Source organism: Mauremys mutica, chromosome 14 (genome assembly GCF_020497125.1).
Source record: "Mauremys mutica isolate MM-2020 ecotype Southern chromosome 14, ASM2049712v1, whole genome shotgun sequence".
Taxonomy (NCBI): Eukaryota; Metazoa; Chordata; order Testudines; family Geoemydidae; genus Mauremys; species Mauremys mutica.
Genome location: NC_059085.1, coordinates 24097054 through 24124374, shown reverse-complemented (window position 1 = coordinate 24124374; position 27321 = coordinate 24097054). Strand labels below are relative to the sequence as shown.

Below are 27321 nucleotides of genomic sequence, written 5' to 3'. Positions count from 1 at the left end.
ACAGAATCTTGTGGTACCTAAAGCAATGTAGACCCCAGTCCTGCAATTGGGTCCACACAGGATAGATGCGAGTGTAGGAATCAGTCTCCCTGCAGAGACCCATTTGTCGGATTGCTGTAACCCAGGCTGCAGGAAACACTGGAATCTCAGCATTCACACCTAAACACAGCCCGTCAGTCACGAGTTCACAGCAAGTGACAACACCCAAAATACACTGGAAAGCAGGAAGAATTTAGGGGAATAATTAACCATGCTGGAATTTGGCCAGGATACTGGGATCATTACCTCTATTTTTAGGTACTGATTCTGTCTCAAAACTACAAGCATGGGCCCATTCAGTTCAATACAGGGCAGAGATTGCCTGTATTTCTTTTATACACTGAGCATATTGTCGATGCTTAAAATGTAATAAAACATTAAATAATGATAACATTAATAACAATGACAGTTTTGTACATTTTCAGTACTTGCTTTGAATTTATTCTATCATCTCTACTGTTTATATGGAATTTGTAAGGGATGGTTTTAAAACTGTAATCTCTGTTTATACATACTCGATTTTGCATATATAGTTTGTACCTCAATTTTCAGCATATCATCACTTGTGCCAAACCCATCTTCATGGACATATAAGCAGGAGTGCAAGTGACTGCACATGCTGCAACTGAAGCTATGCTGAGGCCCCTTTCAAAATCTGGCTGTTTGTGTCTTTCTTTGATGGACTTAGTTTGTCCAGTCCTTGTTCTCAGGAAGCCACAAACTCATTCCAAACATTAAAATATTATACAATAAACCGTGTTGGTGTGCTGAGCTAGTCTGATCTCTACCATCCAGACCCTCAGCAAATGCATTGGAAAAGCAGATGTCATCTGTATTTATTTCCTACAGGCTTTGCGACTTTGAATAGCTGATTACACATCTGACTGTTTACAGTTTAACAAAGCCTTATTCAGCTGTTAAAAAGGCACAGTTCTTACAAAGAACAAAAAGCCTCCTTCCTATGGAGAAGGCTCTAATTACTCTCTCTCTCTCTGACATAGGGCCAGTGTCCAAAGATAAACGAGCTCAGTTTAAATACTTCATGCTGATAAAGAGAAGAAATGAAACACTGAGCAGCTCTGGAAAGGCATTCCATTACATTCAGGTAAACCACCACCAAAGAATACATTCCATAATTGGTATCAAAATAAAAATGGATTATCCACGTTTCAGTCTTTCATCATATAGATGATGAAAGCTCTTCAGTGGGCTGGTAACCTGGTTCTCTCTCTCTCTCTCTTTTTTTTTAAATAGCCAGTCTACTTCAGTATCAGGGATACACAGAGGAATTTGTAAGACTCATATATATGATGCATGGTCCATAGAATCCTTATAATGGAGTCAGCATCAAGATCTTTTAGAAATTAGGGCCAGACACTGCTGCCACTGAAGTCAATGGAAAAATTCTCAATTGCTTCAGTCGGGGAAAGCATAAGGATCTTAGCTGTTTTCTTTTCTTACTGTAGTTGCCATCTTCTCATGAGGCCTCAATGTGGGGCTTCTTGAGGGACATACCACCTATCATTTCTAAGTCAGATATTGTATGGTTTTACTTTTCAACTGTTGCTGTGCTAAGCCCAGATTTATATGCAAGTTTTGCTTCCCAGCTTTAAGACGTCACCAGCCTCCTCAGAGGGAGACCAACTAAAAATACACGTACAAAGTATTAGTGAGAAGACTGCAGGGATCAGTTATGCATGGGCAGGGGATGAACGGGATGACTTAACAGGTCTTTTCCCCTCTTTAGTTTTCATGATCTCTATTAAAGTGGAACATATTGATATAATATGTTGGGAATGCAAGTGCTAAATTCTCATTTTAAACCATATGTGCCAGCATTTTGAAACCACTTGTTTTTAGAGTTAGCAAATGAACAGGGATAGGAACAGATAAGGTGGTCATTAGCAAAAGGACTGGAGGATTTCAGATAGATTTTAATGACAATGCTGTCTCACATCAGTCCTATTCTTTCCCACCTTATATTTGGGTAGAATAGAGAATCTTAAAAGACATTTTCTGGATTACAAACTCAAATCCTAAATGCAACTTTATCATGTTACATCCACTTTTCAGTTTAATAGTTAAGCCATTAAATGTTTGTCACTGTGTTTGCTTAGAATAAGATGAAGTCCCATTAAAATGATAAAAAACAACATTCACAATAACCTGAGTTCCAAATTGGGTTCAGTTCTCTGTACAGTATGTGCAAGATAATTTGACATGTACAGACAGTTAATTTTACTTTTGATGTAGACTCGTGGCAGACATCTCCAGGAAAGACACGCTGAGAGCTTTAAATGGCATCCATATAAAGACTTGATCCCTGCATAGCATAGTCCTATCTAAAAAAGGAATGGATATTCATATTGTTGGCATAATGAACTTTCACTGGTGGAAGTTTCCTGAAGTTAGAGCTGCTCTTGTGCATCTCTAACTTGTGGCAGGGCCCGGTGGCTCTGAACCAGAGAACCAAAAGCAACTCCCTGCAGCCTCCTTTCTCTGTTCAGAGTGAGGATCCAGCTGTAGGAGCTTAAATGCACAACAATGTTTTGATAAAGGATTGTATGAATATGAAAAGAAAATTGTTCAAAGGGTGGTGCATAGGCTTCGTGCAAGTGGCCGTGCACAATCAAATGGTATTTGGGGCTTGATTTTCAAAATGTGTACTCTGTAATTGTCCGTGGACTTGCACAGGGGATGGATTACTTGATGGATCACATTCAGTGAGAGAAAGTAGGCACCCAAGTGACCAGCCAGAGCATGGGTGTCATGTTTAATTATGAGGCATGCGATATAAATTCTGGACTCTGTACTGCTCTCAATTCATAGCAGATCTCCCACTGATGTCAAGGGGACGATTGAACCGAGATGAAGGAGAGAATACAGCATTTATGTTGTAACTACATTTTAATTTTTTTCCACTTCCTTATTGTTGCATTCAACATCACTTGGTGAGGCCACTTCTGCTTTTGCCATTTCTGTTTAACATCCCAGAGCTACATGGTCATTTGCTTACCCAAAATATCTGATTTGCATAAGATGGGATAATTGCTCACACATTTTTGCATGCGCATTTGAGCAGCTAGAGTTTTGAACATTCAGACTTGAACTGCAAGAAAATTTTCCAAAGCATAACTTGATCTGGGGTAACAAGTATTTTTTTTTTTTAAATAAAACACAACAAATTAATGCTTGTAAAAATATTGCTTGGTTGTGATTAAGAACAAATGTTGGAAATGTGGGTGTGAGAATTTGGACTCTAGCAGTTCTCTAAACTATATTACAATTAGTGTTGCATTTAGTGATAGGAGTGTGCTCCCATTTCTGTCACCAATTTGACTGGTATAGTGTTTTGATGGATTTCTAAAGGAACTGAAGCCATTACATAGATGTGTTTCAGGGATAGATTTTTTATACAATTAACAAGATGTGCAACTTTTACAGTGTTCATGTCTGTTGTGTTTACCATATTTATCATTTAAATAATGTTAGACAAAAACTGGCTTGTTACATTGCATTCAAATGGGCTTTAAAAGTGAATTTCACTCAACAGAGCCTTTGCACAACATTTGCAGGTAATGACACATCACAAATGCATTGTGGTGATTGAAACACCTGTAAATGGGACTGTGTATCCAGATGCCCAACCATAATAAATACCATGTTATGGTATATGCTGTGATTTTTTTATATTCTTCAGGAGAAGTGGCATCTTTTAAAATGTGCGCCACAATACAACCTCAGGTATCAGTTTAGATTAAACTGCATAGGATTAGATTGTCACAACGTAAAGTCTCTTGATCTGACCAAATTCTCAAACTCTGATTGGTTTTTTTGCACTGGGAGACATCTGATGCAATGCAGTGGGAGATTACTATGCTGCCCAATGAGAATATCTTTTTCATTTTATGATGAATAATAAGTGCACAATTCCTTTCTAATGGGTGCTGCTGTCTAGTGGCTAGAATGTAGGCCTGGCTTGACATGAGTAATTGGACATGGGTGAGGTCTTATTTCTTGGAGACAGGATTAGGGAGGTAAATGGATCAGCAGGCTAGAAACAGAATGTCTCTACTAGCTAAAATAAGGGGGAATAGCCAGGGAACCATTTACAATGGACAGGATAACAATGGATAAGATAAGCCAAGTCTGGAACATAAATTGAAGCAAAGAGCAAGTTGTGCATAGACAGCGCATGCTGTACAGGAATTGATTCCTACAAAGTGACCAAGCCAATCCCAAAGCTTGTGATACAATGTACAGTAAATGCAACATAATGTGTAAATGTATATAAAGGAAGGGGTTTATGCCCTGAACCCACCCCCTACATTTGACTTAATCAACTCACGTGTAGTTTGATTGGATGCCAATAAAGAAACCTCAGTGAGAAGTTTGAAGTGGAGCTGAGTTCTTGGGAACCAAGTAAATAAGGTCTTGGAGGTTATTGAGTGGAGAAGATCTCAAAAGCTACCCCAACATACAGCAGGGATCCAGGCAAACCAGGTTCTCATTTTAAATGAGTCTGACAAGATGGTGCAATAGAAAAACAGGGGCTTCTCATAACCTTTCCCCTCCCTCGCAGGCAGCCATAATTAATTTCCATGGAGTTGCGGAATATTAATGGAGCCTGATTGTACTGTGGGCCTCACTAGCAACCAAAGTTGGCCGAGAGATAGTACTTGCTACATTTGTTGAAGAGGTGTATCTCCCTGTGCTACCCCACACCAAGGCCTGTATGTCTAGGAAAGGCACAACCTATCCAGGCACCGGGACTCCAGCCCTGTTCCTCCTCCCCTTTCCTATTGTGGCTCTAGCTTGGAAGAGGCTGAATGGAGCCCTTAATGTAGGTCTGTTTGCAAAGTCTGCATAATTTTGTTTTGGTAAGACCAAAGTCCTAGGAAACCAACAGCAACAGCGTAACAACAAATCAAAGCACATACATGAAAGGAGGGAAAATTTAGGGAGAAATATTTTGCAGTTCAGCCTTCCATGAACTTACTGATTAGTAAGTAAAAAATTACAGGAATTCTGAAAAATACCCCAGATGAACCCTTTTCAATTTTATTACAAAATGCCTGTTCTGAAGTCGTTAAAAATGAGGCTGCATTTAGAGAGCGTACAGCATAGTTTTATGGCATAGACAGATAAAAAGGCATACATCACATACATATCTTGAAGCAGCATCATACGAAGGAAGTGCTAAACTAAAAAATCAAAACTAAGAAGTGCAGCTGGTTTACCACATTGTATCAAGCACAAACAAACATATTATGGTGATTCAATTAGTGCTAAGAGGCTAGAGCAAATGCAAGACTCAACATTTAATTACCTTTCGGCTATGCCAGTTGCTAAACTGTTAGCAGCATGTGTAGAGGAGTATAGAGTAGATGCCCACCCAAGAGTGGCACACACACACCAACAAGACTGTATGCCACAAACACAGCACAAGGTTCAGAACCTGGTGTTTCCTCTAAGTACCTCACACATAAAACTATTGCTACAAGGTATGCACCTGCCTTGGAACAAGCCAGTACTAGGAATATGTGGAGTAGGTAGGAGGACAAACTGCACTGGCTGCATGTTCTGCAGGAAGAATGGAGTGAAAGCTACCTTAAGGGAGGGAGACAAATGATTAAAAAGAGCCAGTCTTAAAACCTTCAGTACTGAACAAACCAGAAATCTAACTGAAACACACTCTTCTAGTGAGACTAGGTTAAAATGTGTATCTCACATCAAACCACCATGTTAAAAACAAAAGGTTGCAAAGACAAGCACTCAGACGTTAAGAAATGCCAGAATGAAGGCTGTCCCTGCAACCTTAATTCAGCTCCCTTGTGCATAGGAATCATGATACAGTTTTAATTTACTATCACAAATGGTTTTTCCACAGGAACTCTGCCTCACTCTGTGTAAAGTCCAGATCTTGTCCCCACTGCATTTCAGTCCAGAATATCTGCTCCATCTCCTCGTTGGCTCTGTGCCAGCGGGGGGTGGGGGAGAGAGAGAACAGGAGAGATACAGTATTCCTGCTCTCAATTCTGGTGCTCAGTGCCAGAGAGGCCGGCAGCAGCATACCCAGTACAATAGGCTGGCCAGACAGCAAGTGTGAAAAATCAGGACAGGGTGTGTGTGTGTGTGTGGGGGGGGGGGGGTAATAGGACCCTATATAAGAAAAAGACCCCAAAATCAGGACTGTCCCTATAAAATCAGGACAGCTGGTCACCCTACAGTACAAGTAGAATTTTCTGAGAATTTAGCTGCCAAATAAATATCTACTGAGCATGTGTGAACTGAGATTTTCCCCAAGGTTTATAAGTTGGCTGAATTTGGGTAGATAATCACAGGAACAGCAAAAAGCACATACCTGACACCTGGGCAATTCCCCTGCCAAATTTCAAGTCCCAGGTTCAAAGTATGGATGCTGGAGCTACTCAACAAAATTGTTAAGATTTTGTTGTTTTTTTCAATATGGACAAACATTTTCCCTTAATAATCTCTGAGAAACAGTGGAACCCATTTTTTGATGAAATATCCCCCCAAAAATTCTCCATCCAAGAATATTAATGGAACTGGCACTTAAAATTAGAAGTCCAATAGCAAGGATTTTTAATGAATCTGTAAACAGAGGTCATACCTTATGGCTAGAGAATTGCTAAAATGATCCAGGGAACTATAGGCCTGTTAGTTTGACCTCAATTGGAACAAATTTTGAAAGAGAAAATAGTTAATGACAGAGGTAAATGGTAACTGGGATAAAGTACAACATGGTTTTACAAAAGGTAGGCCATGCCAGACCAACCTGATCTCCTTCATTGAGAAGATAGCTGACTTTTTAGACAAAGGAAATGCAGAATCCATCTGGATTTCACTAAGGCGTCTGATACAGTTTCACCTGGGAAATTATTAGTTAAATTGGAGAAGATGGGGATTAATATAAGAATTGAAAAAAGTGGCTATGGAACTGGTTAAACAGGAAATTACAATGGGTCATATTGAAAGACACACTGACAGGCTGGAGGGAGGTTTACTGGTGGAGTCCCTCAGGGATTGGTCTTGGGACAATCTTATTTAACATTTTGTTATTAATGACATTGGCACAAAAATGTGCAGGTGACACAAGGTTGGGAGGTATGGCCAATAAAGAGAAGGACTAGAATATCATACAAGGAGATATGAATGACCTTGAAAATGGGAGCAATAGAAATGGGATGAAATTTAATAGTGCAAAGTCATGCACTTAGGGACTAAGAGCAAGAATTTTTGCTGTAAGCATGTGACATATCACTTGGGAGCGACAGAGGAAGAGAAAGACCTGGGTTTATTCATTGATCACAGGAGGACTATGAGCTGCCAGTGTTACGTGGTCATTAAAAAAAAGCTAATATAGTCCTAGGATGCATCAGGTGAGGTACTTCCAGTAGTGACAGGGAAGTGTTAGTACCATTATACAAGGCATCAGTAAGACCTCATCTGGAATGCTGGGTGCAATTCTGGTCTCCCATCTTTAAGAAAGATGAATTCAGACTGGAACAGGTGCACAGAAGGGCTACTAGGATGTTCAGAAGGAAACCTACCTTACAAGACTCAAAGAGCTTGACTTGTTTACCCTAACCAAAAGAAGGCTGAGGGGAGATATGATTGGGTTAAATAAATACCAGGGGGGGAGAGGAGTTATTTAAGGTAACCACCAATGTGGCAGACCCCTAACCTCTGGCTGAGTTACTGAAGTCCCCAAACCATGATTTAAAGACTTCAAGTTACAGAGAATCCACCATTTACACTAATTTAAACCTGCAAATGACCCATGTCCCAGGCTCCAAAGAAAGGTGAACACCCCCCAGAGTCTCTGCCAATTCCCCACCCCAAATATGGCGATCAGCTAAACCCTGAGCATGTGGGCAAGACTCACGACCCAGACACCCAGGAAAGAAATCTCTGTAGTAACTCAGATCCTACCCCATCTAACAGCCCATCACAAGCCATTGGGAAATTTTACCACTAATAGTCAAAGATCAATTAATTGCCAAAATTAGGCTATCCCATCATCCCATCGCCTCCATAAACTTATCAAGCTTAGTTTTGAAGCCAGATATGTCTTTTGCCCTCACTACTCCGCTTGGAAGGCTGTTCCAGAATTGGTTTGAGCATTGGCCTGCTAAACCCAGGGTTGTGAGTTCAATCCTTGAGGAGGCCACTTAGGGATCTGGGGCAAAAATTGGTCCTGCTAGTGAAGGCAGGGGGCTGGACTAGATGACCTTTCAAGGTCCCTTCCAGTTCTAGGAGATTGGTATATCTCCAATTATTACCTATTTTATTACCTATGGCTAGAAACCTTCGTCTAATTTCAAGTCTAAACTTCCTGATGGCCAGTTTATATCCATTTGTTCTTGTGCCCACATTGGTACTGAGCTTAAATAATTCCTCTCCCTTCCTGATATCTATCCCTCTGATATATTTATAAAGAGCAATCATATCTCCCCCCTCAGCCTTTTTTCAGTTAGGCCAAATAAGCCAAGCTCTTTGAGTCTCCTTTCATATGACAGGTTTTCCATTCCTCGGATCATCCTAGTAGCCCTTCTTTGTACCTGTTCCAGTTTGATTTCATCCTTCTTAAACATGGGAGACCAGAACTGCACACAGTATTCCAGATGAGGTCTCACCAGTGCCTTGTATAACGGTACAAACACCTCCTTATCTCTACTGAAAATACCTCACCTGATGCATCCCAAGACCGCATTAGCTTTTTTCACAGCCGTATCACATTGGCGGCTCACAGTCATCCTGTGAACAAGCAATACTCTGAGGTCCTTCTCCTCCTCTGTTACTGCCAACTGATGCGTCCCCAGCTTATAACAAAAATTCTTGTTATTAAACCCTAAATGCATGACCTTGCACTTTTCACTATTAAATTTCATCCTATTACTATTACTCCAGTTTACAAGGTCATCCAGATATCCCAGTCCTTCTCTGTATTGGTAATACCTCTCGGCTTTGTGTCCTCCACAAACTTTATTAGCACATTCCCACTTTTTGTGCCAAGGTCAGTAATAAAAAGATTAAATAAGATTGGTCCCAAAACTGATCTCTGAGGAACTCCACTAGTAAACTCCCTCCAGCCTGAGAGTTCACCTTTCAGTACGACCCATTGTAGTCTCCCCTTTAACCAGTTCCTTATCCATCTTTCAATTTTCATATTGATCCCCATCTTTTCCAATTTAGCTAATAATTCCCCATGTGGAACCATATCAAATGTCTTACTGAAATCAAGGTAAATTAGATCCACTGCGTTTCCTTTGTCTAAGAAATCTGTTAGCAGTACCAGCTGAGAGACCAGGTATCACATCACCTAATGATAAGACTAGAAAACAAAAACCGATGCCTTGTATTTTATTTGTAGATGGTTTACGTACTGGATTGATCAGTGATCTTTTTGCCATTGCAAATCAAAAATAGGATTACAATGTTCTGGCTGCTAAGTGCAATGTGGAGATTTGTGGCAATTGATAATAAAAGGGTGACTTTGTAATTTTGTAGGAAGAAGCTGAACCTTTTTGTTCCTTCTTGTCAAGTCTTCCGACCCATTGGACTTTGCACTGTAAATGAACCCTAAAGATTAGTTTAAAATAAAACTGAATTTTCCTGAGTGCCTTTTTAAAAACAACACCACCACCATTTCTTTGTATGTCTGTACTACAGGTCACACAATCTTTTCCAACAGACTGTCTATTTCTGCATAATATTTTTGGCCCATACGTCCCAATGTAGAATCAAGATGGAAACATTAAAATGCAAAGTTATTTTCACAATGCTACAATGTAAAGAATTTGTCTGGCTGCCTGTTTTCCACATTCCAATATTTCCTGTCTTTGACAGCCCCATTGCTGTGCAGAGCACAGTGTATTTCAGCATTATCTTTTAACAACTTGACAGGTCCACCTATTTTACTGTGATTATTTTATATCAAATTGGAAGCATAATAGCTCCTTTCTGACATTTCAAATCACAGGATATGTAGCACTGCATAAGGCCTATGATTTATCATCAATATTTTGATGACACATTACAGCACAATACTTGTGTTGCTAGAAGTGTTGCTTCCTTCTCTCTGCACTGCTCAGAAGTGCAGCCAGGCAGTATAGCATCCTGAAGTTACTATCGACATGATCAACAAAAATAGAATTCTAAAGACCTGAATGTGACATCAGAAAACCAGCTGGGAATCACTGCTATGGGGATACAGCAACTTATAGGAGTATAGGCTTTTATAGGACAATTTTCTTCTTGGAGGAAGAGGTGCGCTAAATGTTGGAGGGGCTTTACAGATGTTTATTTAGAAACGGGAAGTCTTTATATTATGGGATATATGTATTTTAATATACATAAAACAGCCAGAGACTAGGATGGACAGACTTGAAGAAAAGCATAAAATAAAGTTTACAGTACAAGAGGGAATATATGGTACTATGCCGTCATGCCACATTTTAAGTTTTTCTTTAAAAATAAAGAAGAGATTGTCTTATTAAGTAGGAGTGTATTGTTTTGTGTACGTGTGTGTGTGTAATTTTGTCCCTTGTAAAAGAAACCATTAATACTTCTCTATAGATAACAATTGTCAAAGCTGGGAGAAAAAACCCTCAACTATTTCCTGGACTACCAAGGCAGACTTGTTCTTTGGATTGTAACTGGTAATACTATTCGTTGTGTTCATGTAGGTTAACAGATTTGTTACATCACTGTATTTGCACCAGGCATACATCTCAGATTTTTCTTGAGCTTTATTTATTTTCTCAACAATTGCATATTCTGAGAGATCAGTAAAAACATTTTTTTCCTTAAAAGGTACATGTACTTTTCATGATAAAGACTGCTTCCATGAGACAGTTATGAAAGTGTTGATAAGCAGGGTCTGATACTATGTAAGTGTTCAGAGGGGTAGCATTGTTAGTCTGTATCAGTAAAAACAAGGAGTCCTTGCGGCACCTTAGAGACTAACAAATTTATTTGGGCATAAGCTTTTGTGGGATATAACCCACTTCATCAGACTCATGGAGTGGAAAATACAGTAAGCAGGTATAAATATACAGCACATAAAAAGATGGGAGTTGCCTTACCAAGTGGGAGGGTCAGTGCTAATGAGGCCAATTCAATTAGGGTGGATGTAGCCCATTCCCAGCAGTTGACAAGAGGGGGTGAATACCAGAGGGAAAGTTACTTTTTGTAGTACCAATGAGGACAATTCAATCAAAGTGGGCGTGGTCAGTTCCCAGCAGTTGACAAGAAGGTGCAAGTATCAGAGGGAATTTTCTTTTTTTTCAGTGCAAGTGTTGTAACTCTCATTCCCCCATTAACCATCCCCATCCACCTGTTTATAGTTATGCTTTGATGTTTTATGTCAAAATTTGATGGTAAGCTTCTTGGATCTGGGATCTATCACTATGTTTGTCTGTAAAGCACCATACACCCCCCTGTAGCTGTATAAACAACAAACCAGCTTCATAACATTATGCAAGACTGTTCAGTAAATGCTGTGAAATTCTGTGCCACATCAGAGCACATAGGGCCAGATTCTCAGCTAATGTAACTCAGATTAGCTCTGTTGCCTTCAGCTGAGCTACGTTGATTTATGCCATCTGAGGATCTGACCCAGAAAGCAGAGATGATCAGATTTGCTATTGCTTGATATGCTAGTCAGGAGCGAGAGCCCAACATTTTCAAATTTGGGTACCTTACATCCATATTTAGGCACTTAAATAAATGGCACTGAAGTTAATGGAAACTGTGGAGGCTCAGCATCTCTGAAGAAATCAGGTCACATATCTGTATAGAGGCACCTAACAAGTACTTTTGGGCTGGAATGAGGCATAGGCCACCATAGATCCATGCCCAAGGTCCCAAATCCTAGAGTCATGTACTGAAGGTCACAATCTTTACTTATTTTTCTAAGTGTCTAGCCCATGTGGCTGTGAAGAAAAACTTGAAAACATGACCTGAGCGCAAACCAATGCGCTGCCTGGTCTGCAGACAGCCTATGACAATAGCTCAAAGAAGTGTAAACTCCAACATGGAGTGAACATCCTACGTAGATACGAGACCTACTGCTCTGGGGACCTCCTACCAATACCATCCTATTAGAGGACTGTATGTGTGGCAAGAGAAGAATGGAGCTAGCCCCACCGACTCCTTTAGGCAAATACCTAGCAGAGAGATTGTAATTACTGCAAGATTCTGTTGCCACTCCTGCCTCTCATGGGAGAGCGGAGGATCAGGGATCTCCATGCTGCTTCACACTGACATGCTAGTGGGCAGGTGGGGACACAATGCAGAGGTGGGACTAGGAGGCTCAAAATCACGATTTGCCTTAATCTGATCCTGATAAGTATTTAGTTGCCCTCAGTTTTTATTACAATGACTAGACTGCAGCAGTGAAAGTTTAGGGCTCATAAAAGTCATCTTGGGTGGGACCATCATCCTACTAAATTCTCCAACCTTCACTGCCCCAACAACACTGAACACTTATTTAAAAAACCAAAAACAAACAACCCCAAACCAACAGAAACAGATACGACTTGTGACTACACACGTAAGTTTCCTATCAATATCTGGAGTAATTCCTCTGCGTCACTGTGGAACAATAGCTAAACCAAACAGCCTTACAATAGGGGAGTTGGAGCTTAGCACTTTAGCCTACAACAGAATCAGGCCCATAAGCTTGTTGGCAAAACTCAAAGGATGATAGCAAAGTGACAATATATTATGCAGTGAGTTGTTTTGGGGGCACATTTGTATAATCCACAGGTTTTGCTATAAAAAAAGTTCAAATCCCCAAATGTATTTGACTGGAGTAAATGTTTCACTTTTGGGGTACCCCATTGTGTCTATGTACAATATTGTAGCAGACATATATATAAGAATATGTGCTTTCTTGGGACCTCTGCCAGTTTTTTGTTTGTTTGTTTGTTTTAAGGCATACAGGGTGGATACAGTTTGCAAAGGAAAACTTTTTTGATGGGAGGGGACCACGGGGGAAATGTTCAGAGTCACAAAAGGGAATTAGATACCCAGCTCCCACTGAAAATCTCCCCCTTTATCTTCTGGCTTTTCATAAACTTACATTTCTATACACAGAGCACAGATGTGGCAAATGGTTACAGGTATTTCAAGTATCATTCGGGAGTTGTTTCCCAAGAATATTTGAAGTGGAGTGGGCAGTAGCATTTCTGAAATGTGGGTGGTTACCAAGCTAGGACCCTCATGCCTAAGAGGTGGCTAATAAATGCAAAGGACTGTGAAACTATAGGCTATGTCTACAGTTGGAGCTAGGGGTGAGATTCCCTGCTCATGTAGACATACTTGTGCTAGCTCAGAGCTGTAGCAAGGGCAGTGGCAAGAAGCAGCATGGGCTAGCTTCCTGGAGTACATATTTACAGGGTTCAGGCAGGTTGGTACATGTGGCGGGCTGCCAGTCTCCATGCTACCATGGCTACACTTCTATTTTTTGCCCACTAGCTTAATGAGAGCTAGCATGAGTATGTCTCTGTGAGCTGGGAATCACACCCTATCTCACAGTGTAGCTGTAGCCACCAGCATGGAGATCCTCAGCAGAGTGATGATTCTTTAATATTCAACACCCCCGAGACTGCAATGACAAGGAAAACATTAATTGGCCAAGACAAATATCTTGAGGTATCACCTACATTTCAATCAGAAGAATTCACAATAAACCTAGCCACAAATACTGTAACATGAAATGAGCTATTAAATCATTTGAGCATCAGACTCTGAAAGCTAAAAGCACAAGATAAATGATGCATAAGGATTTTATGATCCATAAGATCAAAGGGTGCTGGTAAATCAGGGAAAACTAATTATAGATCATGGGATTTAGCAGAAGTAGGGTAGATAAACCCTTAACATAGTTGTTTCTGTTGATCTGAAACCAGACTGATATGAATCAAACATATTTTATGATCACAAAGAAACAAAGATAAAATTTTGGGGAGGACAACAACATAAGTGAGCTACAGAAGGAAGTAATGGAACAGGGGGAGTGTTACCAAGAAGCTGTGAGTCTACTGATACAGCTTGTTCATCAGTTCTCACTATAGTCTGCCTAATAAAAAAATATTGGCAACATCAGAAATAAAAGAAAGAAGCTCTTGTAAAAAAGCCAGAAGGGATTGGATTGAACATAGATACACTGTTGTGAGATTAAATTAATTGACTTCAGAGATAATGCAATAGTATCAGAAGATAGAATAATAGAGCACAGAGGCAAAAATGCAGAATCATAGACAAGAGAAATGCCACCCTCTACTAGTGTGAAGGATAATATCTCATGTAAACTAACCATCTATCTTTAAAAGAAGATGGAAAAGATATCAGGAGAAAAAGAATTCATCAACACCAGCTATGCCACCTGCTACTCTGAGTCAGGCAGATCTCAAACTAGGCATAACTCTAGAGTACTTTGGTGGGAGAGCGCCCTGGGACATCTGTGCTAGGTGCCACAGGAAGTGGAGCTGGCAGTTCACGAGGTGGTACTCTCTCCTTCCGAGTTACCTTGGTGTAGGAGGTGCTATGCTTCAGAGGAGACTCAAACCAGAGCTCCTGTAGAAAACGGGAGTGTTAACTGTATTGTCTTGGACACATTCTCATCTGGGTATTACACCCAATAGCTAGGATGCTAGCCTGGATTCAACGGCCTGCTCTAGACTTGCGCTCTGACCACGGGCAGGTTATTTACTCTCTGTGCCTCAGCTCTCCATCTGCAATATGCGGATAATGACACTTCCTTACCACCGAGTGTTATAACCACAAACACATTAAAACTGTGAGACAATCAGATACCATGGGAATTGGGCACATGTAAGAACCTCAGAGATAGATAAAGTCCCCCCCTCCCCCGACATAATCTCCTAGTTCCAACTGGATAAAATATTCTTCCCTACGTATTCTACAAAGTTGTTCCATTTCATCTCAAAGGGGGCCCTAGCTATAGTTGTATACCAGACAAACACAGGCACAGAGGACATAGGACGGAAAGGGCACTTCTAGGTCACTGAGTCCAATCCCTTTCCATTGCAAGCAACTCGGTCAGATAATCCCACTTGTAAAAGTATCAAGTTCCAATTTAAAACTAGTTGCGTTGCTTGCCTCTCTCTGCTTGGGAGGCTGTTCTAGAACCTCACACCCCGGGGGTTAAAAATGTCCTTCTAGTTTCCAGCCCAAAACGTACTCAAACTATTCCAAGTACTTTGGAATCCTTCAGGACAAGAGGTGATTTAGGAAAGATCTATTCTTACCAGTTCAGTCAAGTGAATATTTAAATGCTGCACTGTTGAAATTATACATCTTTGACCAAGCAAACTGTTTAATATTCAAAATTATGTCATGAAAATATGAAGTGTATGAGTTAGATATATTCAGGGTTTGTCATCTAAAGCCATCATTGTGATCTCTTATTTGTGATATACCATGGATGTTGCCGAATAATTTGTGCACTTTAAGGAACTGCATGTTATAATGGCAATAGATTATAGATAAATATAGCTTGTGTTCTGAAGCTTATTCTTTTCTGGAATGATAGCTGTCATCAGCCGACACTGAAGTACATCTTAAAGACATAAAAGAACATCTTCCAAATTTTCTTAGGGCATCTTCAGGAGCATAAATGGATGATATTGCATTGAGATCTATAACTCATTGCTTCTGCCATCCTACCATCCATCTTCTATGTACCTGTGCAGGGCATGTGGTCCAGGCTGCTAGATTACTGTTTGTCTTTTCAAATTTGTTGGGAAGTTTTCCTGGAGAACATTAAAAGTTATCTACAGTTACTGTGCAAAACCTCTACATTGTAATTGCAGTAATAACATACTCCACTACAATTATGCTTAGAATGATACTTTAAAATTAATGTTTTCATTGTGCCTCCATCCATCTTGCTTACTTCTAAATGCCTATCAGAAAAGCAGATTTGAAGGACTAGAATTTATTCATGTAGGTGCACAGAAACTCTTTAAAAGGTGCCCTTGCAACATTTTGGGTGTCAAACCCTAAATTTAGATAAACAATATTAAGAACTGTTCTTGCATAATTAAATATCCAGAGCCCTCCCCCAGTGCTCAGTGCACTCCCATCTTCAAAAGCCTGGGGAAAGATGGATTGTACAACGTAACTGGAAAGTTAGCACATCTAGGTTCTCGTGGCCCAGAGAAGAGAGAATTCCAAAGTTTACAGTGCCTCACAGAGAATGCCCTACCATCAAGTCCTCTTTGTTAACAGCGAGAGCACACACTGTCTTGAGTGGACCCGGGAATTGAAAGGTAAAAAAAAAGGTAGCTGAAAGAAGAGAATCTGAAAAGTTTAACGTAAACTTTGTAAGCTAGATCGGCTAGGCCAGGGGTCTGCAACCCGCGGCTCCGGAGCCGCATGCGGCTCTTCAGCCTCCTTGTTGTGGCTCCCTTCGGCCTTGACAAAAGAAAAAAAAAGAAGAAAAAAGAATAACGGTTATTTATTAATTTAATTTTTATTTATATATTATTTTATTTTTGTTTATTTTGTTGCACAGTTATCTTGGAGTTCGAGGTGATACTTTAACATTGAATTTTTAAAAAGTTTTTATAATTTGTCAATTAAAATATGCATCACATCCACGTCTATAGCCCTCGCCTTTACCTGCAGACGGCTTCTTGAGTGTGCGACCCCCGCGGTAAGCTAACCATGAATACATCCCCAAAAAGAAAAATCTCAGAAGAAAATAGAGAGTTTAATTCTGCATGGACAGATTCCTTTGCCTTCACTGCCAACGATGCTGGCTTACCTGTGTGCTAGATATGTGGCAAGAAATTAGCAAACAACAAAAAATGTAACATTGAAAGACATTTTCAAAACAAGCACTCAGCATTTTCTGAAAAGTACCCAACTGAAGATGGGCGAAAGAGAGCGATTTCGGAACTACTACGGAAAGTTGAGCAGAGCAAACATACTTTCAAGAAGTGGATCAACTCTCCAAACTCAACTACAGCTGCTAGTTTTGTGGCAGCTCATGAGATCGTAAGGAGGGGGAAGCCGTTCACAGATGGAGAATACATGAAAGAATCGTTCATAAAAATATCAGAGCATCTATTCTCCGAATTCAAAAACAAACAGGAAATTATTCAGAAAATTAAAGAAATGCCTCTCTCTGCAAAGACTGTCAAGGACAGGATCATTAAAATGGCAACAAACATCACCAGTAAGCAAATTGATGACATCAATTCAGCTCAAGCATATTCAATTGCCTGTGATGAGTCAAGTGATGTAAACGATATTGAGCAGACAGCACTGTTATGCAGATATGTGAACTCTGATGGACCGCAGGAAGAACTGATTGAACTCATACCGCTAAAGGGCCAAACGCGGGGACAGGACATTTGTGAGGCTGTTTAGAGTTGTCTAAAAGCCAAAGGAATAAACACCACTCACCTGGTGTCAGTGTCTACTGATGGTGCACCCAGTATGAGAGGAGCACAGAAGGGCTTTGTGAATTTACTTCAAAAGTCGCTGGATCGAGAGCTGATGACGTTTCACTGCATCTTGCACCAAGAAGCACTGTGCGCTCAAACATTCCCCCCTGAATGTGTGGAAGTGATGAACCTCGTTATTAAGATAGTGAACAAAATAATTGCAAACGGGTTAAACCACCGACAGTTTTGTTCATGGTTAGATGAAGTCGAGAGCGCATATTTGGATCTCCTGCTGCACAACAGAGTTCGGTGGCTGTCAAGGGGAGACGTGCTGAAACGCTTCGCTGCTTGTCTGGAACATGTGAAAACCTTCTTGGAAAGCAAAGGCCTCAGCTATCCTGAACTGGGAGACCTCGATTGGCTGGAAAAGTTTTATTTCATGGTGGATATGACAAGTCACTTAAACACGCTGAATAAAAATCTCCAGGGAAAGGGAAGCATGGCCCTGCAGTTGCTGGAGGATGTTCTGGCGTTTGAGCGCAAGATGACAGTGTTTGCCAGAGATGTACAGAGAGGTACGCTCTCTCACTTCCCCTCCCTGAGAGAGTTCAAAGAAGAGAACAATCACATAAATTGTGATTATTTACACCGTGCAGTTATGGCAATGCAAGCTGCATTTGGAGAAAGATTCAGCGAGTTCAGAAAGGAAAAAAACACTCTGTCCTTCCCTGTCACACTGCTGGACATTGACCCATCCCTGCTGAACATATCCGCATTCACAGGGATAAGTCAGCCCGATCTTGAAATTGAACTGGCTGACATAGCGGATAAAGACTTATGGGTGTCCAAGTTCAAAAGCCTGACAGCGGATCTCGAAGAAGTCGCCCGTCAGAAGGACACTCTCGCTAAAGAGCACAAATGGAATGATATTGAAAACCTCCCCAAACCCGACAAACTTGTTTTTGAAACATGGAGTGCCATTCCCGACATGTATATGAACATGAAAAAGTATGCATTTGGAGTCCTGTCCATCTTTGGCTCAACATACTTATGCGAGCATGAACTTCATAAAGTCCAAATATCGCTCCCGCCTCACAAATGAGAGCCTACAGGCCTGTGTGAAGATCAAAGTCACATCTTACAGCCCCGACATAGGGAAGATCAGCATCGAGCTTCAGAAACAGAAGTCACATTAAACAGGTGAGAACACTAGCATTTAGTAGGCTATTATTATTCAGAAAAAAACATTTATTTCAGACCCGGAGCTGATGTAGTTTTTTATTGTATGTTCAGGTGCTTCGGTTGATTGCTGGCCGAGAAAGAAACCCGAAGAGGATGAGAGCACACTGAAATGGACTTGTCAAAAAACGTTCCTAATTTTATGTTTACTTTTTTAAAACTGCTAAGCTGCAACTATATGTTTTTTTATATTAAAGTGGGCTATGTTTTATTTTAATTTTACACAAATACGGGAAGGACTCAAAAAGGCCTGCATAGTTCAGTGTTTAATTTATTTCAAAGTAGGCCTACACATGCACACTGCACTTCTGTTTGTTGTATTCTGTTGTTGTAACAGGTAAAATTAAAAAAAGATTAAAACTTTTAAAAGTTTATAAGCAGTGTTATGTTTTGCGGCTCCAGACTATTTTTCTTTAGTGGAAGAGGGGGCAAAATGGCTCTTTTGATAGTAAAGGTTGCCGACCCCTGTACTAGCTGCAGCTGCTGCATTGTGTGGAGTCACTGTTTGATAGATTTCATTGCTCCCACCTGACCCTTCATAATCTGGTTCCCTCCCAAAGGGAATGCTTCTCTTTTTAATTTAGTGTTTATACTCTGGCCATGCCCAGAGATCCCAATCAGGATAAAGGCTCAATTGTCCTGGGCACTGTTCAAACATCCTAAAACATGGTTCCTACCTCAAAGAGCTTGCAATCTAAACTTAGATATTTAAGGTCTGATGGAATTCTAGTTGTCCCATAAAAACTTTTCAAAACAAAAATTCAGAGTCAAATGCACAGTACAGATCTCCACTGTATCTCTCAACTCCAGCATTCTACATGCTCAAAATCCCTTTGATGCCAATAATATGGTAGGAAGAACAGAATAGAGTCAAATGGGGAGCTGAAATGATTGATTGTCTTCAAAACCTTCTGATCTGGATGGAAGAGGAGAGATGTGGGACTGTGCTCTTACTTGGAGCTGGGCTCTTCTCAGGACTATAGCTCTCCTTTATATGTGGGACTTCTACTTCAAAAGGGAGGAAGAGTTATAGGACCAAGATACCTTATGAGAGGGCCTTTCCTTCTTACACTGGCTTGTTTTGATCCTCTCTTTTGTTCTACCGTTGATTCTCATTCTGTTCCACTAAGTAACCTCTGACTCACAGAGCTTCCTGCCAATCAGCAACAGGATGTCAGAGGAGCCGAGAGTCACTTGGCCCCATACCACCACTGGACTCAGTGTCTCTCATACCAGCAGGACTACATCCATACCACACAGGAAATGATGTTAAACTTAAGTATGAGCAGCAAAGAGTCCTGGGACGCCTTATAGACTAACAGACATATTGGAGCATGAGCTTTCATGGGTGAATACCCACTTTGTCGGATGCAACACGAAAGCTCAGGCTCCAATACTTCTGTTAGTCTATAAGGTGCCACAGGACTCTTTGCTGCTTTTACAGATCCAGACTAACACGGCTACCCTTCTGATACTTGAAACTTAAGTATATAATTCACGAGGAGTAACGCATCAGATGAATGTAACCATTTTCTGCTATGCAATATTTGCAAGCAGATCGCAGTTTCCTCAGATTTATTCAGACATATTCATCTCATTTTTCTGGTTGGCCAATGTAGCAGGGTGGACCCCTGCTCCTGCCCTGAAGGGGTTAAAAACAGCCCGGGGGTGGGGGGGCTGTGGCTGGAGAAAGCAGCCTTTAGGCTGGGGCAAGAAGCCTGAGCCTTTAGGCTAGGGGAAAGTAGGCTCAGCTGTGGCCAGGCTCCAATCAGGCCCAGCTGGCCCCTATAAGAGGCTGACTGGCTTCTGGCTCACAATCTCTCTCTAGCTATAGAGGGAGATGGGCCTGGCTGCAGGGAACTGGACATAAGGTACCTGAGTGGAGCAGGGCTGGGGAAAGGCAGAGGAGCTGGGGAGCTCCATCCTAGAAAGCCCCAGGCTGCGGCCTAGCATTGGGCTAACAGGTACTGGGGGGTTGCAGAGGGCAGCCCAGGGGTAGGCCAAGGCAGCAGGTCCAAACCCTCCTTGCCAGTGATGAATAGGCTGATACTGGAGTCTGCCCCAGGACGTGGGGCTAGACAATGACTGGCAGTAGCCATATACTGAGGCAAGGTGGGGATAGAGGGTGGGGGTTCCCCGTGGAGGGGAGACCCTGAGAGAAAGGAGTTACTGCCAGGGGGCAGCACCCCATGTAAAAGGGCACCGGATCCAGGGAGGGACACGGGGGCCAGAGGACAGGTGGATCACCAGCCTGCAGAGGGCGCTCCAGAGCTGGAGTGAGCTAATTCCCAGAAGACACCAGCAGGAGGCGCCGCAGGGGTGAGTCCACTTGTCTACAGCCAACAAGAATTATCATTGATTATTCAGTGTTAGAACTATGGCGGGTGAGTTATGATGGGCCAGAAAAAGTCTGTTATTGTCCTTCATTGAATGAGCATGCAAATGAATTTTCATGCATGTGAATTTGAAATAAACTTTTTCCATGCCAGTAAAATCTGATTGCTTGGAAAATTCACAGAAAAGGGGCATGAACACAGGTGAAGAAATTTAAAAAAAAACAAAACCAAAAATACCAGCAAGTATTTGTGGGCATCATTTCCCCAGATTATATTACATATTACATATAACACTAACACCCCCCCCATATACATATATATCATATACACATACATAGTGTATACAGTACTAAGTGCCCTCTAGAGCATGTACTCATTTACTTAAGTGGTTTCAAAGGAGGAAGTAAATGGGATCTTCAGTTACAGAACAATGTGGTACACTTTGTGCCAAAGAGATACCTACACCTACAGTGCTCTCTGTCAATAGCAATGAGAAATGGAAATGGAATACATTTAACTCCATTATCATTAAAGATTTAAGATTATTGCAATAATCTTCCACTTCTCCTTGGCTTTATGGAACCCAGCCAAGTTGATGATATATTGCTATGTATTTCATTCATTCTTGCTGATGAATGGCATACAGTATGTAGACAATGCTGATGTCCAGCCCCATAGAGAATTACATAAAAAGAGAAGATAAGCAGCTGCAGATGATGAAGAGCCAATTAACAGAAACCCCCTAGCTTAACCACATATTTTATATGGCAGGTGGCTTTGCAATTGAATGAACCAGTATTTCTAAAATCCAGAAAATGTTGAGGAACTGACTTTCTAAAAATGAATCTTAAACAGTTGCCTTCAAGATTTATTCCCCTCCTTGAGCTCCAGACAAAAACCAGTAGCTCTTTGACCTGAGTTCCATTATTTCTGGGTCACACTGAGTCCATAAAGTATTTTTGGCCTCTGCAATTGCTGCTCTTGCCTCAGTTCTTACAGAAGAGCTTTGAGCAGATCAGGCAGCACCACAGGCTTCACTAACATTTGTTAGCAGTAGGCTCAGGTGAGTGGTGATGTAACAGAGCTCACATCTTCCCCTTCACGAAGCATTAAGAGGCGATCCTCAGCCAGTGTAAATGGTGCCCAAGGTCTTACAGCCACACAGTGGAAGAGAACACATGTCGCCTGAGTCCCAGTCCAGGGCTTTATCCACACTGCCTCATCTGAAGATATTTTCTGGTGATTCCTTGACTGGAAGTCTCATTGAAAATTTAAGTGAAGGAATTGGAGCAAATACTTGGATAAAATCTGAACTGCAGTGCAGTAAAAACAGCTACATCAGGTACTACAAACAGATAACCATTGTATCAAGGTATAAAGGCACAGCTAATCTCAAACGCCTCCGCTGTTTGCCATTCAAAATTGAAAAGGGGTTTAACACAGTCCCACCACCAAAACTTACTCCGAGAGATGGATTATTTGGCAAGGGCAATAGCCAGGTTGCAAGAAGACATTGCAGCAAATTGATAGACAGTTACCTATTTTCTTGGAGCAACTATTGCAAATACTGTTTTGTTTTTTTAATTTCCATCTGCTCTTGAGATAAGTGAATTTATGCATGTTCAAGCACCATCTGTGACAAACTCCATTTCAACATTCTTCACTCCCCCCAATGCAATATGCAGGAAGATGTGATGCTACATGGAAAGCAGCAAATTGTTTTATTGCCAGTTTTCTAGGGCACTATCCTTTGTTTTGTTCTGTTAACTACATATTCAGGTGTACGAAAATATTTGTAGATCTGGATAAATTTTGAAGGCTGCTGCTATTTGACTAGATTTCCATACAGTGGCTCTATTTTAGTCTTTATATTTGCTTTCTGATGTGATAGGTGGTGATACCAGATGAAATTAACTGCATTTTCATTTATGTTTTAATTATTGCAGTGTCATAACACCTTATCATGTTACATTACTTTGTCATACAATAGGCTGCCAGTATGACATGGCAAATAATTGCCAATCAGTGAGGCAGCGAAGCAATTCAATGCATTACATATGGCTTCTTAGAACCATGTGGCATCCAAAACATCTGCATTTTGTTTTAGAGGACACAAGCTTAAAGTTGAAACAAAAAAAAACAACTGTTCTCCTTGAAAGGGCTCAGTGAACTGGTTCAGATCCACAGCACAATGAAGTCAATGGAATTCTTTCACACAGAAAGGCAGTAGGATATAGTGGATTGATCAAGTAGCTCCTGTGTTCTAAGTAGCCTCCTTGTGTCATTTTGACTCTCTGGGTGACCTTCAACAAGATAAGCTCCCCGTGTCCCCAGTTTGCTCCATCTCCAAGATAGATTATTGAGGATGGTAATACCTGTTAGAATTAATTCTTTAGTGGTCTGTGGAGTGCTCTGCAGATGTATATTGTATGAAAGTGCTCAATTAACATTTCTGATTTTCATTTACAAGCATTTGGGGGATTGGCTGAGACCATGCACAATAGTACTGAAATTCCATGAGAAATTCTATTCCCTGTTTCATTATTCTATTCAGTATCTTCAGCCCATCTGGACTGGAGAATTATTAGAAATATCTTGAGAGTCTGTTAAAGTTTCCAGCCTGATTTTGAGACCAAAGAGATTTAGGTAAGTTCATCTAAACTTCTGGATATGTACAACATTTGAATGCAAGGATGCATAGCTCAAATGAACTTGAGGTTCATCCATCAATGTAAGAAACTAGCTTATACATCTCTACTTGTGGCAAGCAAGATGCATTCCTCTACTAAAGAAGCAACACGGGATATTTTGAATTAAACCAATTACCTGTATTTTATTTGTTTTTAAAAACAAACAAATAAAAAGCTAAAGTCACCTACCCAGGGAATGGCCATGAAGTTCTGACTAACTCTTCCTTTGGGTTACTACAGAGGAAGACATATGGATAAGGAAACACAGCAGGCACACTGATTTTCTATAAGGCCAGGTCCACACAAGAAAAGTTATACCAGTATAATGGTGTCCATTAAAGTGTTTGCAGTGTGGGTCTCAGGATATGAAGGAGACAAGGACAAAATGTGTTTGTGAAAGAGATAAGCTTTCCTCAAAGGAAACCTGCACAACACCACCTTCAAAAGACAAGACAAGCCTAGAAGCTTAATTCATAACTCTGTTAGACAGCAACAATCATGGACTCAAAAGAGACACTGGCTTTATGTCTCATTACAATAATCTGTAAACCACTAACTCTCCTTTGTCCTATTACTGCAGAGGTGTTAATTGCCCACCTAGTTTTTAGTAGTTTCTTGCAACATGTGTTAACTCCTTATGCTTAAGGATCTGTTCCACCTTGTATTTAGCTGTGAAATGCTGAGTACCTACCATTCATAGGCCAAAGAAGAGCTCTGCAGAGCTGAAAAGCTAGTCTCATTCACAAACAGAAACTTGGTCTAATAAAAGATATCTTGCCCACTTTGTCTCTGTTAATTAGAGTGTGATTTTTTTTATCCGTATGTATTTATACTGTTATAATCCCTAGTGTGAATGTATTTATAATGGTATAACAGGTCCCTTATATTGGTTTAGCTTATTTCTATTCCTAAACTGGAGTAAACTATGTGTGTGTAAATGCTTTCATATAGGTATAACTGTGTCCACACTGTGTGCACTGTGTGTGCGCGCATGTGCGTGTGTCACTTTAACTATGCCAGTATTGTTAATGCAGCAAAACTTTCTCATACAGACAAGGCCTTTGTTTTACTGAAAGCTGCTGTAGATAACCTCACCATTCTTAGCTCCCAGGAGGTTGGAGGCACCATAGTCCAATGTTTCATATGCACATATGGGAATCCCAAACTTTTGGATATTTTATTCATGTTCCTTGGACGCTCACACTGTTAAAATTTGAGGTTATGTTTCTGGATCTGTCCTTCACTAGTTAGGTATCACTCTACTTCAAGCAGTGTTTTCAGAACACCCACAAACTATTTGGCTAAGGCCATGTCTACACTACCACTTATGTCAGCAAAATGTCTCTCACTCGGAGGTGTGAAACCCTCACCCCCAAGTGATGGAAGCAGTAGCGTGCACAGCGCTATAGCAGCGGGACAGCTTCTCCTGCTGGCATAGCTACCACCATTGGTTGAAGGTGGTTTAGTTACATCGATGGGAAACCTCTCTTCCATCGTCATAGAGCAATGAGAGAGCCTACAACAGCGCTGGTGTAGGCACAGCTTAAATAAACTCCTGCTCTTATCTCTCTCATTATTATAAGATTGGACTGACATTTTGATCATAAATGGTGTTCACGTAATCATGTTTCCTCAACACCTGGAAACAAACAGTTTGCAAGCATGAGTGGGTACATATTAAGGTTCTCAGTTTGCCAGCACTCCAATATATTCAAGAGCAAACTAATTTTCCCCATGCACAGAAATGGTGAGTGCATTTACGTGTGCCAATAGACTAAGCACATTCACTGTAGCACTGCTAAAGTAATAATGCCAAGTTTCCAACTCATCTTTAAACAGCATGCAGGGAGATGAAACTACTTGTTTTTCTTAGGAAACAATCTGCATATCAAAACACACAGACACAAGCTATAGATTGCAACAAAACAAACCACTACTGAAGAAAATGCTAATTTAATAAGAACATAAAACTATTACAGGGTCCAATTCCAAAGTCTTAGTCAGGGTCAACAGACCTTTTGCCAGAGTAGAGGTAGCAGAATGAGGCCCATAATACCGACCACCCCCAAGGCCAGACATAAGGGGCCAGAATTTCTTTGATGGGGGAAAATGTCCTCTCTCTGTACTGTAATTAGAGCTGCATGAATTTTTTGGTTTGCTGTCAATTAAAAAAAAAAAAAAGGAGGTCAAACCAAAAACAATATATTTTTTTAAATTTTAGACATTAAAAAGTCAAAAGAAATTTAATTTTGGTTCAAATAAAACATTTAGTTCAATCTGAAACAAAGTTTTGTTTCAATTTTGAGCATTTAACTTAATTTTTAAAAAAAAGCAAATTTCAAAATGAGACCTTGTTTCAAACCAAAAGATGGAAATGTTTCATTTTGGAAATGTCAAAATGAAACATTTGAACATTTTCAGAATTTTTTTTGAGGGGGGGTTTCTTCCAACGTGTGCAATTGGGCCAAAGAAACATGAATTTGTGAAATATTTTGGTGTTATGAATCTGTTTTTCAGCAAAAAAAACTTTCAGACAGAAAAATTCATCTCGCTCTAATTGTAATACATTGCACCTAACTACTCCCATTGCAGTGAGAGACTTACCATTATCTTCAATGGGACCAGATCTAGGTCAACAAGGAATGCTTTAGAAAATACCACTCTAACAACACTATGAAACTAACCCATTCCTGTTTTCTTGCAATTCAGCCTAGTGCACAGGGCCAATACAAAGTTGATGAGAAACAAATCTCAGATAAGATCTATTTTGAGGACTGAAGTGGTGCATACCACAGCGCAAGAAAGACAGTAGGTAATGGATGTAGTTTCATTAGGCCACGCCTCTATTCACTTAAAATATCTGGGAGCACCCAGCAACACATTGTACAGTGCTGGTCATCATCATATCTTTATAATCCCCAACCAGGTGCCAGCCATCCTGTTGCCGAGACCCTGCTGCCCTCCCCTTGTATGAAGTCAACAAAGGCTATAGAAAGAGGAGGATCAGCTTCTTGCTGTTGCAGATGTAAATACCCAAACCCTTCCTTAGGTCCTTTAAGGGAGGCTTTCCTTTTAAATCCTTTCCCAATTCATTTTATCCAATACTTGTATCCCTTCCATAGCAAGTGCATCCACTGGGCATCTGAAACTAGGAGGCACGAGCAAAATGGAAAGCCACCACATGGAAATGAACATCATCCTGAGATAATATGTTGCACAAGAGAGTAAACTGGAGTTCTAGTCTACAGGGCTGCAATTAGCTGCCAGTTAGAATTTCCAACAGCCTAGTAAATAACCATGTCTGAAAATTCTCAAGATCTTTGTCATTAATCTCTTCAACTTTGAACTGGTGAATATTTTAAACTGTTTATGATGAAGCTGATAGAAAAGGCAGCAATAGGTATCTATTAAATCCTTATATATGTTATTTTAGAAGTAGATGGTTTATTCAAGAGATCAGAATACCTCTTTTATAGAGTGGGTCTGGTTAAATCAGCTGCATAGGTAGGATTGCGTTTTATATAATGACATTTTTACTGAAGTTAGTGAGAAATATACTCTGCATGGACA

General features: G+C 40.5%; 1 long non-coding RNA gene across 1 annotated transcript in view; it reads left to right on the top strand.

Annotated features, from left to right (window-relative positions):
• Window positions 1-1040: 1040 nt before the first annotated feature.
• Window positions 1041-27321, top strand: part of LOC123349230 — an 82449-nt gene continuing 56168 nt past the window's right edge. The window contains exon 1 of the long non-coding RNA XR_006573424.1: window positions 1041-1144. This is a non-coding gene — a long non-coding RNA (uncharacterized LOC123349230). The remainder of the gene's footprint in view (window positions 1145-27321) is intronic.